The sequence below is a fragment of the Choloepus didactylus genome, chromosome 1 (genome assembly GCF_015220235.1).
Source record: "Choloepus didactylus isolate mChoDid1 chromosome 1, mChoDid1.pri, whole genome shotgun sequence".
Classification (NCBI taxonomy): domain Eukaryota; kingdom Metazoa; phylum Chordata; class Mammalia; order Pilosa; family Megalonychidae; genus Choloepus; species Choloepus didactylus.
Genome location: NC_051307.1, coordinates 117,090,297 through 117,110,012, shown reverse-complemented (window position 1 = coordinate 117,110,012; position 19,716 = coordinate 117,090,297). Strand labels below are relative to the sequence as shown.

The following is a 19,716-nucleotide window of genomic DNA, read 5'->3' as shown; positions in this document are numbered from 1 at the left end:
GTATTTGGGATAAGGTAGCAGAGGACTATGATATTTCATAAATATTCCTAATACTTGTCCATCGTGTGTCTGATTAATTGTTAAAGAAAGACAGTCATCAGCAAAGACTGAGAGATCCTCAGACAGCAAAGAAAGACTGAAAGGGCCAAGTTATACTTGCATTAGTAAAAACAGCTGTAATAAAAGTACCTGGCATTTATTGATCACTAAATATTTGTCAGACACATATTTTAAATAAGAAATATATCTGTTATCTCCATTTTATAGATGATGGAGTTGAGGCTCAGTGAGAGTGTATAACATCTCTGTTTGCAACTGCAAAGTACAGAAAGAATGTTTGAATCTAACCAGTCTGACTGAGATTTTAAGAATTTAACCATCCTGTCACATCATCTCTCTCCAAACTCTGTATTGCTGCTTGTAAAGAGCTTTGGATTAATGCAAAGTGGTCCTCATGCATCTTTTCAGCCTAAAGGTTTATACACCAATGCAAAAATGACTTAAAAACACAGTGTAATCAGCAATTTCACTCTAGTTATATCCTCAATGGAAAGGCAAATATAGATGGATCAAAAAAGACATTTTGAGAATGTTCATAGCAGCACTGTTTATATTTGTCAAAAGCTAGAAATAATCCAAATTATCAACAATAGAATGGATAAATCAATTGTATATTTACACAATGGAATGCCATGCAATGATGAGTATGAATGAATGATAGCAATATTCAACAGTATGGATGAATCTCACACTCAAAATGCTGAGAAGAAGAAGACGCCATATAGGAAAGACTACCTCCTGTATGACTCAATCTTACATAGAGTTCAAAAACAGACAAAATAATCCATAGTAGAAATTAATACAGTGGTTACCTTTGTGATAAGTACTGATTGGAAAGGAGAACCCAGATGATTCTGGGTTTCTGGTAATCTTCAATTTCTTGATCTTGATGCTGGTTACAAGGCATATTCAATTGCAGAAAAGTCATCAACTGGATACATAGTTTATTTCAACAAAATGTTGAAAGAAAATAAAAAGCCACAGCACACTGTCAAAGAAAAAAGTATGGGTATACATAAATTGTTAGTAACATTAACAGATATTTTATTTGACATTGGTCCCCCCTCACAACTAACTAGTAACAAGCTATCTTTAATCACATTCCCAAATTCAAACTTAAAAATATATGTGTTTCAGCATCCATTCTTTCATCTTTTTTTAAAGAAAGAAGAAACCCTTCCTGGAGCTCTGCTTCTATAGCAAAAAAACTGGAAACAAGCTAAGTGTTCATTATTGTGGGAATGGGCAATAAAATAAAAAGCAGCCGTAATTAAAAATGATATATATGCATACTCACCTGGGAAGTTATCAATGATATGATTTTTAGTGTAAATTGAAAACAATTATGTAAATATAATGATTCATTTTGAAAATTTTTGTAAAAACAAAATGTACATATGTTATATGCAGTATGTGAGCATGTGTGCTATCAAACCATACAAAATAAATCAGTGAATATTGTTTTAGTTTCTCAGCTGTTAAAGCAAATATCATATAATGGGTTGGCTTAAACAGTGGGGATTTATTGGCTCATGATTTTGAGACTGGAATTCCAAAATCAAAGTGTCAGCGAGACAATACTTTCTCCCCAAAGAATATGGCATTCTGGGGCTGCCTTCTGGTTATCCTTGGTCCCCGTCTTTTCCAACATAAGGCAAGGCACATAGCAGTTTCTTCTCTTTTCTTTTCCAGGTTCCATTGACTTCCAGCTTTTATAGTTCCTTATAGATTCTTCTATGTGTCCACTTTCCTTTGCTTATACGGTCTTCAGCCTTTTGACATTAAGGCTCACCCTCATTCATTTTGGGCTCATTTTAACTAATAACATCTTCAAAGGCCCTGCTTACAAATGGGTTCATACCCACAGGACCAGGGGTTGGGACATGAACATGCCTTTTTTTGGGAGCATGATTCAGTCCCCAATATGTATATAACAAACTGTTTACAGTATGTGTGAGGGGATGGTAGGTTTGTGGGATTTGGTTTGGGTTTGGAGATTGAATCTGGAGAATTGAAGGTCTAGAAATGGGAACACACTATTTCAACTTTAAAGATTTTTAAATAATTTGGCTACTTGTAGTTTTTTGTGTTGTTCAGTAGTTTAAAAACTTTTTTAAAAAGAACTATATTTGACTTTTTAATGATCTCCTAATTTTTCAAGGGATTTCCTCTGTTACTGTTTTCTATCCTGCTACCCCCATATTTTTAACTTCTTGCCTCCTAATTTCTTTCTCACAGTTTAGAAACATATTCAAGATTTCTCACAAATGGAAAGAAGGAAAGAAAAAAAAAGACTCATCAATTTTGAATCACCTTCTAACAAACTATCTCTTATATCTTGTTCTTCCCTTTAAAGCCAGTTTAATGAGAAAGCTACAATCTTTTTCCTCTCTCTCTCTCTCTCTCTGTTTTGACCCTCTGAAATCAGGCATGTCCATTAAAGCATCTCTGACAAAGTGCCTCAATGACCTCTTAATTAATTAATCTAGTGAATCACTTCTGTCCTCACTTTACTTAAATTCTGTGGCCTTCATCAGTAACGCTCTTTTCTTCCTCTGGAAAACCTCCCTCAGCTTTTGAATTAACAGTTCACACCCATCATCCCCACACTTGTCCAATGATTCCTTCTAAGTCAACTTTGTGGACTCTCTTTCTTTGGCTCTTTCTTGAATGATGGTAGACCTAAAGATCCTCCTCTTTACCTATTTCACCCTCATTTTGCACAATCTTAGATGATGGCAACACTTTGAAGAGCAGAGCCTCTGTGGGAGAACTACTCCTAGGACATTGTCATCTGGATGTCCTCTAGGCAAGTCAGAAAGGACATGTCTCAAACTAGCCTGCTTCTCTTTTGGTGCCTAGTTCAGTGACTACCACAGACTCACCCATGTTTTTAAGCTGGAAACCCAGGCATCTATCCTGAATTTACCTTCTTACTCATTCTACTTCCACATGTCATTCACTGCCAAGTCCTATAGATTCTAACTTCATAACATGTTTTGTGAATGGATCCTCCCTCTTCATCTCAGCTATTAGTATGTTGGTTTAAGCTTAAATCTCTCTCTAAGACTATTGCTCTGGATTCCTAAATCACCTCTATTTCCTTATTCCCTACCCCTCTTCTGCTCACTGCTGCTGATATTCTTGATAATGCACATTTGATCTATTGACTCCTATGACTGAATATTAACAATAGTTCCCACTGTCTGAAGAACATCTCACCAAGAATTCTTGTTGCCATGATTTTCCTCTTCATATGTTCATAACTGGCAGCAAGCCTAGCTAATTACTATTACTTTAATGTACCATGCTTTTTCAGACCCCTGTGCATTTGTCCTCTGGTCCTAGAATGCCCACCCTTTCTACAACTTATTTCTCTGTCATCTCTTGCATATGGTTCCAAAGGATCTACTGGGAAAAATTATATAATTGCTTTGTGTATCACTGCTATCCTAAGACTTAACTCCAGAATTCTAAATTCCCAACCAAGCAAATATCAGCATCTAAGCACACCAGTTTGCATTTTACACAATCTGCTTCCAAGGCAGCTAAATGCTTAAGATGGCAAATCTAATTTCTGCTATGTGGTTGGCTATCTTTGCTCATTTATATGCTAATTCAAATGGAAAGCAATATGATGTAATGATGATGGTTATTCCAGAAGACTGTGAGCCTAATACCTTTTTAACACATAATTTAATATTGTAATTCAGAGACCAGCAGTGAAACTTGATGCCTTCTGTTGTTTTGCAAATCTGTTGATTATTTCCTTAAGGAAACAGTGTCAAACATTGACTTCTCAGTTGAAGGGGCAGTAAGGTCTTAAAATCTGTTCTGGCTTGTTGGGCTTCTTAGTTATGCATACAAATGTTGGAGAAAGTTAAATGATTGTGTAAAACAACAAGAAGAAAAAAGAATGATGGGATTTATTTTGGAACTCTGCCTACTCACCATAGAGCATAGTATTCATAAATGAAAGGCTCACTCTTTAATTATAAGACTCACTGGAAGAATGATTATTTTGACTATAAAGAATGTTTAATATAAATCTGTAATCAAAGCATTTAACTAGTAATTCTTTACAGCACTAATGGACCAATATTTTTGATTAAATTACTTTATAAACATTAAATTGATTTTAAAACCTGCTATGCAGATAGTGAATTTCATTATCTCCATTTTACTAAATAGAGACTAGATGCCAAAAATTTAAAGTTCCTAGAAGTATCTGTTACTTATTTGTGCATGAAGATTTCTTTCTTGTTTTTTGAGTCAAGCTGTGTTTCTCAGGGTAGAAATAATTTTTAAAAAGTGTCTTTGTGTTTTTTTCTCAGTTTCAGGATTGCCAAAATTCCAGATGGTTGGAAAGAGCAGCCGTCTACATTTAAATGATTCCCTGCTCTACACTACACACTAAATAGCAACATGGCTGGAGAAATGATCTTGGAAGTGGATGGAACATCATCCATATAGACAAGTTATCCCATTCATGTAGTACCTTGTACTTGTGCTGTACACTACCTTATTCTATAATTATTAACTGCAATTTGTCTTTGCCACTTAAGGGCAAAAACTATTTTCATATATCTTGTCTCCATGCAACTAGCATAAATTCCTTCACATAGTAGGCACAGACTAAATGTTTCTTGATTTACTGCCTGAGATACAAAAATAATTAGAGTAATACGGCTTTGTTCTGAAAGAGCTGAGCTTTAATCCAAGCATTTAAGGAGAGGAATATGTTTAAAATGAGGGGTTTTGGGTGGGAACAGAAAAGAAGCAAGAACTATGATCTAGAGTGCCGGGCATGCAATCAGATTGCTTTAAGTGAAAGAAACTTGAGTATGCATGTAAAAAAAAGACAAAGTCTGATATATATTTCAGTGCTAATTATAGTCACAGTGTGCTATCATCACCACACTCCATTACCAAAATCTAAATATGGTTAAAAGGGGAAATGTTAGGTTGTATATATGGTAACAATAAAAATTAAAAAAATAATCCATGGAACCACAGTACACAAAAAGTGAACACTAAGTTAAACCATGAATTATAAATAATAGTATAATTTTAGATATGTGCTTTCATCAATTGTAACCAATGTTCCATACCAATGCAAGTTGTTAACAATAGGGTGGTTGTTCTGGTTTGAATGTTATGTACCCCATGAAAGACTATGTTCTCTTAATCCACTCTTGTGGGTGGGATCTTTTGGTTAGGTTGTTTCCATGAAGATGTGGCTCCAGCCATTCAAGGTGGGTCTTAATTAGTTTACTGGAGTCCTTAAGAGAGCTCGGGGAGAGAGAGAGAGAGAGAGAGCCCAGAGCCTACACAGACACAGATGCTTGGAGATGAAGACAGAAAGACATTTGGAGATGCTAAGCTGAGAGATGAAGTCCAGAGTTTTCCCCAGAGAAGCTAAGTGAGAACCCACAGTTGCTTAAAGAGCAAGCCACTGGAATCAGAAGCTGAAAGCAATGCAACCCAGGAGCAAAGGACAAGCAGATGCCAGCCACGTGCCTTCCCGGTTGACAGAGTTGTTCCAGATGCCATTGGCCTTTCTTCGGTGAAGATATCCTCTTGTTGATGCCTTACTTTGGAACTTTTATAGCCTTAGAACTTTAAGTTTATAACCGAATAAACCCCCATTGTAAAAGCCAGTCCATTTCTAGTATATTGTATTTTAGCAGCTTTAGCAAACCAGAAGAGTGGTATATAGGAATCCTGTATTTTATACATGATTGTTCTGTAAACACAAAACTTTTCTAATAAAGAAAGGAAAAAAATACAAAGTTGAAAGATGCAAGAAACTCCTCAATGGAGGCTCCTAACTTACCTTTGAAAATTTATGTGTTGATTTAAAGAAGTCCTGTAAAGAAGAATCACCAGGAATAAATGATTGTTTGGATGTGGAGTGAAGGCAAAAGTACTCAAAAGCTGTATCCAGGTTTAAATCTGAAAAGCCTGAGGCTCTGGGCCAGTGAGATGTGGGACACCTGAGACCATCCTGACCTGGTATTCAGGGGTTGGTTGCTGCCCGGAAGATGGCTGAGCACAGGCATCTTAGTGAACTGGAGGACCAGGGCTTCTTCCATCTTTTGAGAATCCTGATCTATCAATCATCTATGTAAGTACCAGTCAGGGACACATACAAAAAAGGAGGCATTTATTGCTGATAGGTCTGTGGGGCAGCTAGGATGACTCTGCTTCATATTGCAGATTAGGATAGCAGCTCTGCTTCAGACTGCAGGCATGTGAGTCTGTGGACATATGAGTCTGTCCCTGTGTCTCATTAAGGAGCTCAGACTGCAGGGTCAGTGCCCACCCAGGATTTAATCGCCTTTTGGCAATGGTTGAAGAACAAGGGAAGTCCAATTGCACAAACATATTTCCAGTTTCTGCTCACCACCAGTAACACTGCATTGGTCAAAGAAAGTCACATGACCAAACCCAAAGACAAGGTGTGGGGAAATACCTGCTCACCAGGAAGCTATGTCAAGCATGCAGAAGTATAATATACAAGGGAGTGAGGAATCAGTACCAACAATTCAGTCTCCCATGCTTAGTATATTAGAAATGACAGAAATTCTGGAAGACTTTTACAACATTTTAACATATTATAATGTGTACATTCACTAAGTGAACACTTTTAATACATACACAAATATATTATTACCTTGCACCAATCATTTGAAGATAATATTACAATTTCAAATGTGGAAGCTTGCTTGATTATATGATTTGGATCAAATGAGCTTCCATCTACCACTTCCCACTTCTGAGCTTGCTTTCCAAATATAATAACTCTGAAATTTCAAAAACCTTAATGGCTAGCCTGGTATTGTTAAGAAAAAAATTAAGTTAATGGTATCAAATATGGCTATTTTCTTTGCACCAAGAATGCATCACTCTATCCATGATGTGGTAGATGTAGTTAATAGATTTGAATTTCTTAGAGTTTATGCACTAATCTTCCAGGTTTGATGGTGATGCAATTGATATGGAAGTCATAGAGACCATAAGAAAGGTAAGTAATGTAAGACCAAGGATTACTTGCAAGGAAGAACAGGCCTGTGAGAACAGTGCCTGTGAGGCTTCCCTTAACTTTACAGCAAATTATGTTTGCATGAAGAATGAATGAATAAACAGAGTTTTGTTTTTATAAAAGCAAATTGGACAAAGACATTATAAATAGGACAATTTTCCTATTGGGCCAGCTCTTTGTTACCAAGGGCAGAGATGACCTAGGTCAGTTGCCAATTTTTAATTCTAGCACCTTTAAAATGTTGTTGTAGGATACCTGGGTGGGGGTGCTGCTAATGAAATGTATGTTTTCTTATAATGAAATACAAATATTTCAAGTCTCATTAATTTGTTAATTTATTAAAAAATAATTATTAAGCATCTGGTTTGTTCCAGGCAGAGTTTAGCCACTTGGATACTGTGGGGAAGAGGTCAGAAGAGATCCTTCCTCTTAGGAAGCTCTCGTTCTCCAGGAGAAAAACAAGAAATTTTTTTTTAAAGGAAAACAATATAACAAATAGTAAACATTTTAAAGGCATGAATTCTATAATGAAAATTATGATAGGTTAATGTGATTGAATGTGGCTGTATAATTACTCTTGATTGCATGATTAGAGACATCTTCTTAGAAGCTAATATTTCATTTGAAACCCACTGATAAGAGGGAGAGAGTCAATGTAAAAATTAGAAGAAAAGCATTTCCTCTACAAGGCATTCTTAATGTGAAGGCCTGGAGATGGAGATGATCTTAGCATGTTTAAGGAATAAAGAGAAGGCCAGGTTGGGTAGAACATGTTGGGAGAGAGGAAGAGTGGAACAAGATATGATAGGAGATAAAGACGGAACACTTTCTCATGTAGCAATTAGAATACTTTGTCGTGTAGTACTTTATAAACAAGGATATAGAGTTTCAGTTTTATTGTAAATGTGATGAAATGATATTTTAACAGGGGAGTGACTTAATTTGACCTCTATTTATAAAAGATAATTAAGGCTGTTATTTATAGAATCTATTTTGAAAGTGCATGAGCAGTTAGAAGGTTATTACAGTAGTCCAGATGAGATTTGATCATGACTTTGACTAGAGTGGTTAGTGGCAAGTACAGAGAGAAGTGTATAGATTCAGCATATGCTGTTAGAACCAATATGGGAGATGAGTGAAAGAAAGAAATCAAGATTAACTCTTAGGTATTTGATTTTAGGAGCTGGGATCATGGTGGTGTGTTTACTAAGATCAAGAAAACTGGAGAATGAGAAGTTTTGACAAGGTTCTGTTTATTTATTTTGAGATGTCTATCAGAAAACCATGTGGAGAAATCACATGGTGAATGCTTTAATATATATTCAGGATCTGCATTTCAGGAAGAGGTTAGGGCTAGAGAGAGAATATCATTAACATACAGATGTTATTAAAAGTTACAAGTCTGGATGAGATCACCTAGGCAAACTTTTTACTAAGAGAAGACTTAGGGTCAAGAATGAACCATAATAAACTTCAAAATTTAAAGTTGAACAGAAGAGAAGGAGGACCCAATAGAGGTGACTAAGACAACATCAGTGAATTAGGAGGAAAACAAGGAAAGTCTGGAGTCACAATAGCCAGGAGAAAAAAAGGTTACAAGAGAGAATAATGATCAAATATTGTCAAGATGTCAAGGGAGAAAAGACTAGAGAAGTGACTGTATTAGTTAGGGTCCCAGCAGAAAACAGATGGCAAATGCAAATTAGAGTAAATCGAGAGGGTTTAATTAAAGGACTCTTTTTAAAGGTGTGTGCCAGGATACCACAAGCAATAGTAACAGCAAAAGTTTTCTTAACCATCGTTAGGCCAAAGCAACCAGAGGATAAATGATTCTATTAACCTGGGAGTAGTTTCATATAGAGAGGACTACTTTAAGAGAAGCAGTGAACAATGGTCAAAAAACACAGTTAGCTCACAGAACTCTGCAAAGGGGAAGCTTGAGAATTAAATATCCCCATCTAACTCTTATTCTGTCCTCTGATTTTCTGCTGGTGTTCCCAATTGCGTGAACCTAACTGGAGACCAGAAGGCAAGAAATCAGTTTATAATCCCCACAGGTTAGCCTCCCAGAACACAGAGCAGGCTGGAAACAGTGGGGACAGAATCTGGAGGGTGATCAAATGGAAGCTATTTGGCACGGTGACCACTAGATTTGGAAACATGCATATCGTGGCTAACTTACATTGGAGAAATTCTAGTTGATTGGTTGGGACAGAAACCTAACTGAAGTGAGTTTGAGGGAAGACTGAGAGGTTAGACTATGGAGAAAAAGGACTCAACTACCCTTGAACAATACATATGGCTGTAAATAAGATCTGAGATATGGCAGGGATGATGGATTACTAAAGTCATATGTTGGGTCTGCTGAGAGTTCTTTCTTTTTGTTGTTTTAGACAGGATATTTTAGAGAATGTTTGAATGCTGAGAGGAATGATCTAGCAGAAAAGGACAAATAATTGAGAGTGCAGGAATAGTTACAGAAGGGAAGACCTGAAGAAGACCAGCAGAAAGGGGACCAGGAGAAGAAACTGAGAAGAAGGAAGCGGTTTGGTGTTTGATAGGAACAAGGACAACTGATGCACAGTTTGAGAAGGAAAGACAGTGAGTTTGTGAATAGATATGGGTGGGCTGGTTCTTTGGTTCTTTGGAAAATGAGAAAATTATAGAAGTCTTATGTGTTTACATCCATTTTCTCAGTCTTTACCTGAGAGTGGGGGATGCAGTGGAAGAGTGAAGAGGAGAAAGGAGAAGATGGGGACTTCTTTTGGGCAATGGGGAAATGAATGTAATAGGAGAATGCGATCAGATTACCTGGAAGCTGTGAGTGACTATTTGAGGTATTTGGCCATTTAAATTCAAGTGAGACAGTCAACAGCTATGTATGTTTCTTGCTAGAAACATTCAGCTTCTTGGACTCAGGCATAAAGGAGGTAGGAAGTTATGTTTAGCAAAGGCTGAAATTTTGCCATTCATATTCAATAAATGGAGAATCAAAGGCATTGTAGGGAGAATAAAATAAGCCATATATTCTAAACTTATAAGGGGGAAAAGAGAACATAAAGCTGATTATTGAATATAGGAAAGTGATAACTCAATGTGTTTGAGGCCTCTATGAAGTCAAAGAAACATGATAGAGGTTATACCAAAGTATATGAGCTAGTAGGTTAGGAGGTACTGGTAAGAAAGGAGGAGAGTGGAAGCTTAGGGTTTTTTTTTTTTCCCTTTTTTTAATTAAGAAAATTATATTTACTTAGAAGCATTCAGAATGTTAACAAAACAGCTTCAACTTTTTTTTTTCTGCAATTACAGAGTGGTATTCAGTTAACAGAATGACAGTTATTTCAGATAAGCTGCATCAGAGACAACTGAAGATGAAAAAACTACCATCACCATATATAATTTATCTGTGCTGTGCACCAACAAAAACCTGCTTTAAATTTCCATGCCAACTTACAACACCCATACCATACCAGGCAATGTTACTGACAATTGAAGAGACCACCAGAATAGAGCTATCTAAAGACACATTCAGTAGTGTGTTAACAATGTAAAAAAAAGACACTGTACAATTTAAAAATAAATCTTATACAGCTTTACATTTCATTTTTTTCTTTAGAAGGAATGAGTTATATACAGAGGAGGGGCTAAATGCTTTATTGGCAAGGAAGAAAACTGTGTTAGAACCAACTTTTTCATCATTATCTTCTTCATCTTTATCTTCATCTTCCTCCTCCTCCTTTTTCTTGCTTTTTTCAGCTTTGACGACTCCCCCCCTGCCCACCTTTTTTTTCTTTTTTTTTTTTCTTTTCTTTTTTTTTTTGCCACATCAGGCTTTCTTTTAGCCTGGTATGCAGTGATATCCTTTTTGTATTTCTCCTTCTTTTCATAAGGCTCTTGTCATCTGCAGCAGTATTATTCCACTTCTCTCTCGGTATCTTTGAGACAGTACAAAAGCATAGGCCAAGATGTTCTCCTTTGATTTTGGGGCAATACTCAGAACAAGACACTTGAAAGGCTGAAGGAGATTTTCTGGGTGCATTGAGATCCTTGAGCTTCTTTTTGTTTCCCGTTTAAGAGGGATACAAGTTTTCATTTCTCTTTCATAACGGGCCTTGTCCGCCTTGGCCACGTATTCAAATTTTCCTTTCTCTTTAGCAGATATGGTCTTCCACCTCTCTGAGCACTTTTTAGAAACCTCTGAAAAGTTGACTGAAGCATCTGGGTGCTTCTTCTTGTGCTCCTCCCAGCAAGTTTGAGCGAAGAATGCATATGATGACATTTTGCTTCTCAGCTTCTTAGGTCTCCTCTGCCTGTGTCTAGTTATTTTTCATCTGTGAGGCACAGAGTCGCCCAGCACCTGCAGGGCTCCAGCTTACCCTGGTGCTGTCTCTATGGAGCCCAACGTACTGCAGTGGCTGTGAGAGCTGGAGACAGATGTGACCTTAGGCTTTATATTTGATGAAATTAGTGTAGATATCCGTAGGACGGTGACTAAAGTGATATGGAGGAGAAAAGATGGAGAAACCAAGAGACCAAGGTTCTAGAATAATCATCCATAAGTGGAAAAGTTACCAAGAATACTGATAATATATAGTGGTGGAAAGGCAGGAAATGAAAAAGGAGAGGCGGTAAATGGTCAAGTCGAAAGCAATGGCTGTTAAAGGCTCTAGAGCTTTGGAGAAGAAGCAGAGAAAAACTGAAAGAAACAATAGAGAGCAAAGAGGACCCATAGCCCAATGTCAGAGCCCATGATGTGTAGGATGTGAGAGGTCAAAAAGAAAACAGCTTTCATTTGAGAGGGCTTCAAAGGAAGTAGTGTCATCAGGTACTGAGTGGATTTCATGTTGAGCAGAAGGGAAAATGCTGAGATATATTTGAGGATATAGGGGTCTTTATTGTTGATAGAGATATCAGCAAGTAGAGGGAAAACTCAGGAGAGAAAGAAGGGGGTTGAAATTGGATCAGATAAAGGTATATACAGAATGTTAAGGTAGTATAGGAAGGTCTCTGGGCCAGGGTTTATCAAAACACTAAGAAAGGTAAATAGGCATGTGAGCTTTGAAAGGATTAATCCTGACAATCTCTTGGGGGAAAGTTGCATCACCAGATTAAGTTAAAAGTAAGGGATCATGGGAAATTTATATAATTCCCTTGACTATAAATGAGTTAACATTAACATATGTGGATTTAGAAACAAGTACAATACCTGGCATAAAGTGATGCTCAATAAATATCTGTTGAATGAATGGCATTTATTTATGATCTTCTGCTTTGGCCTCTTATTTGAAATCTGCTGCCTCTAAATGATTTGAAGGGGGCACTTTGCCCCAGCTCTGCTTCTGTCAAAGCATTGCCTGGTGCCACCCTGCCAGCCAGGGTGCCTTCAGTCTACTGTGGCTGACAGCCCCACACCTGCATGTGGGAATGGAGAAAATGACCTGTCTACACCTCTCCTTTCCAAAAGAGACCCCACCCCTCATCTTCTTGTGCATGCTCTCTCTAGTACTCTCCTTGCCTTTAATATCAAATCATGTAAATATATATCTGGAAATCAAAACAAGAGACTTGTTATTTGATCAGGATACCTAAAAAATAATCTGCCTCAATTGTCTAAAATTTTCTCCTATTTTATTGTACATGATGGGGAACAGAAATAAGTTATTCTTTATTTATTGAGGTAACTGCATAGCAAAGATTTTATTAGGGTTTGGAATATATTCATTCATTTTTCCTAAAGTTACCTTTTTTTTCTCTTCTTTTAATGATGACTACCAATAGGAGTTGAGGGGAAGAGAACAGTGATAAATGAGCCCAGTGGAAGCAAACATATTTGTTAACTAAAAACCACATGTAGGTAGATTGATTTGGTGGGAATTTTTAACTCATTAGTAATTTAACTTTTACATAATTCATAGAGAAATTTATACAATAAGCTACACAAATAAATATAATTTGTAAATTAAATAAAGCAGTATCTTATGAAAACTTATCCTCAGGTATCAACAAAATGTATTTTAAAAATTAAAATACTGATATAAGTAATTTAGGCTATGATTTGAGAAGAAAATTTTGCTCCTCATTTTTCCCAGACTGTAATCATTATTCAATTCACTAAAATCCATAATAATAAATAGGGTATATACAAGAAGGTAAGTCACATTATTTTAATCTAAAATTCAGTGAAGCTATGAGGAATATGAAATGCCATATATCTGGTAAAGTCATTTAATTTGCTATATCTAAGATATTTTTTCTGATTTCCATTTTGAGTTCATACTGTTGACAAAGTCACAAGGTTGTTGAAAGGTATGAGAGTAATATAAAAATTGTAAAGCACTTTAGAAATATAAAGTGCTACATAAATGCTTGAAGATGACTATCTTTCTGTAAAGAAAGCCTGAATTTCTATTTACTTCATAAACATAAAATGAAACACTCTTATATTGCTTGAATGTTATGAGACAGAAATAAAATCTAAATTTCTTCACATAATGAAGAAATACTTGACATAAAATAAATAGTGACACAAAATTTACATATTTCAGCTCTTACCTGACCTTTTCATATTATCTAAAATCTTTGCCTGCAGTAAATGGCTACTTAGTCATCTGGAAAATCAAATTTAGTTGGGTGAAATATTTTGTAATAGAACTGTCCTATAAATTAAACTTTTCTCTGAGGAAACTATTCATGAAAAGAAATATAAGTATCAGTTGAAATATTGTCCCTGGGGGAAAATTTAAACCTATCCAGAGAATTATTTTATCGATTTTTGCAAAAACTCTTCAGTCAGTTGACCCAGTGTGTGACCCTAGATGAGTCCTTTTAACTCTGAGCCTCAGCTTCTGTAACTATAAAAACAAGTAGGATAATAACACCTGTCTGTTTTATGACCTCACAATCGTAATGAGATGCGTGAGGTTTGTTAACTGTATTTCTTACACGTTCACATGTGAGGAATAAGGATGCCAAAAAACTGTGGTTCTCACCTTTTTTTTTTTGACTCTCACTCTCTTAAGGATAGCAAAATATCCATTAGATATTTTATAGTATTTTTTTTTAATTCAGTTTTATTGAAATATATTCACAAACCATACAGTCATCCATGGTATACAATCAACTGTTCACAGTATGATCATATAGTTATGCGTTCATCACCACAGTCTATTTCTGAACATTTTCCTTACATCAGAAAGAATCAGAATAAGAATAAAAAATAAAAGTGAAAAAAGAATACCCAAACCATCCCCCCATCCCACCCTATTTGTCATTTAGTTTTTACTTCCATTTTTCTACTGATTTTTTTTCAATTTTTTAACTTTGTTTATCAAAAAATTAAAAACAAACAGGCAAACAACCAAAAAAACCCCACAACATTTCAAACAAAGCAATGGATTAAGGAAAACAAATAACCTAAAATAACTACTTTGCTTCCAATATGTTCCTACCATACCCCAAGAAAATTAATAAACCATGTCCAAACAGAGGAGTAAGAAAAACAAATAATCTAAAATAACTACATTGCTTCCAACATGTTCCTTCCATACCCCAAGAAAATTAACAACCCCTAAGAAAACAAAGGAATAAGAGAAAAAAAAACCTAAAATAACTCTATTGCTTCCAACTTGATCTTACTATATCCAAGAAAGTTAACAAACCATAATCATTCCTGAGCATTCCCATAACATTGAGATTACCCTCCATAGTTTATCTGTTCTTATTAGATTATCATTCCCCCTCCACTAATTGGTATCTCTAGGTCCCCTACATTCTACAGTATAAAACATTGTACATTTTTCACAGAATTCACATTAGTGGTAACATACAATATCTCTCTTTTTGTGCCTGGCTTATTTTGCTCAGCATTATGTCTTTTTTTTTTTTTTTTTTTTTTTTTTTTTTTACTCTTCATTTTATTGAGATATATTCGTATACCAGGCAGTCATACAAAACAAATAGCACTTTCGATTGTTCACAGTACCATTACATAGTTGTACATTCATCACCCAAATCAATCCCTGACACCTTCATTAGCACACACACAAGAATAACAAGAATAATAATTAGAGTGAAAAAGAGCAATTGAAGTAAAAAAGAACACTGGGTACCTTTGTCTGTTTGTTTCCTTCCCCTATTTTTCTACTCATCCATCCATAAACTAGACAAAGTGGAGTGTGGTCCTTATGGCTTTCCCAATCCCCTTGTCACCCCTCATAAGCTACATTTTTATACAACTGTCTTCGAGATTCATGGGTTCTGGGTTGTAGTTTGATAGTTTCAGGTATCCACCACCAGCTACCCCAATTCTTTAGAACCTAAAAAGGGTTGTCTAAAGTGTGCGTAAGAGTGCCCACCAGAGTGACCTCTCGGCTCCTTTTGGATTCTCTCTGCCACTGAAGCTTATTTCATTTCCTTTCATATCCCCCTTTTGGTCAAGAAGATGTTCTCCGTCCCACGATGCCGGGTCTACATTCCTCCCCGGGAGTCATATTCCACATTGCCAGGGAGATTCACTCCCCTGGGTGTCTGATCCCACGTAGGGGGGAGGGCAGTGATTTCACCTTTCAAGTTGGCTTAGCTAGAGAGACAGGGCCACATCTGAGCAACAAAGAGGCATTCGGGAGGAGGCTCTTAGGCACAACCATAGGGAGGCCTAGCCTCTCCTTTGCAGCAACCGTCTTCCCAATGGTAAAACCTGTGGTAGAGGGCTGAACCCATCAAACCACCAGTCCCCTATGTCTGTGGTCATGTTAGCAACCATGGAGGTGGGGTAGGCGAATACCCCTGCATTCTCCACAGGCTCCTCAAGGGGGCACTACATCTTTTTTTTTTTTTTTTTTTAACTTTCCCTTCTTTTTTAAATCAACTGTATGAAAAAAAAGTTAAAAAGAAAACAAACATACAATAAAAGAACATTTCAAAGAGACCATAACAAGGGAGTAAGAAAAAGACAACTAACCTAAGATAACTGCTTAACTTCCAACATGTTCCTACTTTACCCCAAGAAAGTTACCTAATATAGCAACATTTCTGTGAACTTGCTCCTGCTATATTCATCAGAAATTCACAGACCATAGTCATTCCTTGGCATCCCCAGAACGTTAAATAGCTTATCTGTTCTTCTTGGATTATTGTTCCCCCTTCCTTAATTGCTCTCTATTGCTAGTTCCCCTACATTCTACATTATAAGCCATTTGTTTTACATTATTCAAAGTTCACATTAGTGGTAGCATATAATATTTCTCTTTTTGTGCCTGGCTTATTTCGCTTAGCATTATGTCTTCAAGGTTCATCCATGTTGTCATATGTTTCACGAGATCGTTCCTTCTTACTGCTGCGTAGTATTCCATCGTGTGTATATACCACATTTTATTTATCCACTCATCTGTTGAAGGACATTTGGGTTGTTTCCATCTTTTGGCAATTGTGAATAATGCTGCTATGAACATTGGTGTGCAGATATCTGTTCGTGTCACTGCTTTCCGATCTTCCGGGTATATACCGAGAAGTGCAATCGCTGGATCGAATGGTAACTCTATATCTAGTTTTCTAAGGAACTGCCAGACTGACTTCCAGAGTGGCTGAACCATTATACAGTCCCACCAACAGTGAATAAGAGTCCCAATTTCTCCACATCCCCTCCAGCATTTGTAGTTTCCTGTTTGTTTAATGGCAGCCATTCTAACCGGTGTTAGGTGGTATCTCATTGTGGTCTTAATTTGCATCTCTCTAATAGCTAGTGAAGCTGAACATTTTTTCATGTGTTTCTTGGCCATTTGTATTTCCTCTTCAGAGAACTGTCTTTTCATATCTTTTGCCCATTTTATAATTGGGCCGACTGTACTACTATCATTGAGTTGTAGGATTTCTTTATATATGCAAGATATCAGTCTTTTGTCAGATACATGGTTTCCAAAAATTTTTTCCCATTGAGTTGGCTGCCTCTTTACCTTTTTGAGAAATTCCTTTGAGGTGCAGAAACTTCTAAGCTTGAGGAGTTCCCATTTATCTATTTTCTCTTTTGTTGCTTGTGCTTTGGGTGTAAAGTCTAGGAAGTGGCCGCCTAATACAAGGTCTTGAAGATGTTTTCCTACATTATCTTCTAGGAGTTTTATGGTACTTTCTTTTATATTGAGATCTTTGGTCCATTTTGAGTTAATTTTTGTGTAGGGGGTGAGGTAGGGGTCCTCTTTCATTCTTTTGGATATGGATATCCAACTCTCCCAGCCACATTTGTTGAAAAGACCATTATGACTCAGTTCAGTGACTTTGGGGGCCTTATCAAAGATCAGTCGGCCATAGATCTGAGGGTCTATCTCCGAATTCTCAATTCGATTCCATTGATCTATATGTCTATCTTTGTGCCAGTACCATGCTGTTTTAGCAACTGTGGCTTTATAATAAGCTTCAAAGTCAGGGAGGGTAAGTCCTCCCACTTCGTTTTTCTTTTTTAGAGTGTCTTTAGCAATTCGAGGCATCTTCCCTTTCCAAATAAATTTGATAACTAGCTTTTCCAAGTCTGCAAAGTAGGTTGTTGGAATTTTGATTGGGATTGCATTGAATCTGTAGATGAGTTTGGGTAGAATTGACATCTTAATGACATTTAGTCTTCCTATCCATGAACATGGAATATTTTTCCATCTTTTAAGGTCCCCTTCTATTTCTTTTAGTAGAGTTATGTAGTTTTCTTTGTATAGGTCTTTTACATCTTTGGTTAAGTTTATTCCTAGGTACTTGATTTTTTTAGTTGCTATTGAAAATGGTATCTTTTTCCTGAGTGTCTCTTCAGTTTGTTCATTTCTAGCATATAGAAACATTACGGACTTATGTGCATTAACCTTGTATCCCGCTACTTTGCTAAATTTGTTTATTAGCTCTAGTAGCTGTATCGTCGATTTCTCAGGGTTTTCTAGATATAAGATCATATCATCTGCAAACAATGACAGTTTTACTTCTTCTTTTCCAATTTGGATGCCTTTTATTTCTTTGTCTTGCCGGATTGCCCTGGCTAGCACTTCCAGCACAATGTTGAATAACAGTGGTGACAGTGGTCATCCTTGTCTTGTTCCTGATCTTAGAGGGAAGGCTTTCAGTCTCTCACCATTGAGTACTATGCTGGCTGTGGGTTTTTCATATATGCTCTTTATCATGTTGAGGAAGTTTCCCTCAATTCCTACCTTTTGAAGTGTTTTTATCAAAAAGGGATGTTGGATTTTGTCAAATGCTTTCTCAGCATCTATTGAGATGATCAATTGATTTTTCCCTTTTGACTTGTTAATGTGTTGTAATACATTGATTGATTTTCTTATGTTGAACCATCCTTGCATGCCTGGAATAAACCCCACTTGGTCATGGTGTATGATTTTTTTAATGTGTCTTTGGATTCGATTTGCAAGTTTTTTGTTGAGGAGTTTTGCATCTATATTCATTAGGGAGATTGGCCGGTAGTTTTCCTTTTTTGTAGCATCTTTGCCTGGTTTTGGTATTAGATTGATGTTAGCTTCATAAAGTGAGTTAGGTAGAGTTCCATTTTCTTCAATGTTTTGAAAGAGTTTGAGTAAGATTGGTGTCAGTTCTTTCTGGAAAGTTTGGTAGAAATCCCCTGTGAAGCCATCTGGCCCTTGGCATTTATTTGTGGGAAGATTTTTGATGACTGATTGGATCTCTTTGCTTGTGATGGGTTGGTTGAGGTCTTCTATTTCTTCTCTGGTCAGTCTAGGTTGTTCATATGTTTCCAGGAAATTGTCCATTTCCTCTACATTATCCAGTTTGTTGCCATACAGTTGTTCATAGTATCCTCTTATAATTTTTTTAATTTCTTCAGGATCTGCAGTCATGTCACCTTTTTCATTGATTATTTTGTTTATATGGGTCTTCTCTCTTTTTGATTTTGTCAGTCTAGCTAGGGGCTTGTCAATCTTGTTGATCTTCTCAAAGAACCAACTTTTGGTGATATTTATCCTCTCTATTGTTTTTTTGTTCTCTATGTCATTTATTTCTACTTTAATCCTTGTTATTTCTTTTCTTCTACTTGCTTTAGGATTGGTTTGCTGTTCATTTTCTAGCTTCTTCAGTTGATCCATTAGTTCTTTGATTTTGGCTCTTTCTTCCTTTTTAATATATGCGTTTAGTGCTATAAATTTCCCCCTTAGCACTGCTTTTGCTGCATCCCATAGGTTTTGGTATGTTGTGTTCTCATTTTCATTCGTCTCTATATATTTAGCAATTTCTCTTGCTATTTCTTCTTTAACCCACTGATTGTTTAGGAGTGTGTTGTTTAACCTCCAGGTATTTGTGAATTTTCTAAGTCTCTGATGGTTATTGACTTCTAATTGTATTCCATTGTGGTCAGAGAATGTGCTTTGAATAATTTCAATCTTTTTAAATTTATTGAGGCTTGTTTTATGACCCAGCATATGATCTATTCTGGAGAAAGTTCCATGAGCACTAGAAAAGTATGTGTATCCTGGTGATTTGGGATGTAATGTCCTGTATATGTCTGTTAAATCTAATTCATTTATCAGATTGTTTAGGTTTTCAATTTCCTTATTGGTCTTCTGTCTGGTTGATCTATCTGTAGGAGAGAGTGATGTGTTGAAGTCTCCCACAAT

The 19,716-nt window shown here is 36.4% G+C and overlaps 1 pseudogene; it reads right to left on the bottom strand.

Annotated features, from left to right (window-relative positions):
• Window positions 1-364: 364 nt before the first annotated feature.
• Window positions 365-19,716, bottom strand: part of LOC119522084 — a 28,569-nt pseudogene continuing 9,217 nt past the window's right edge.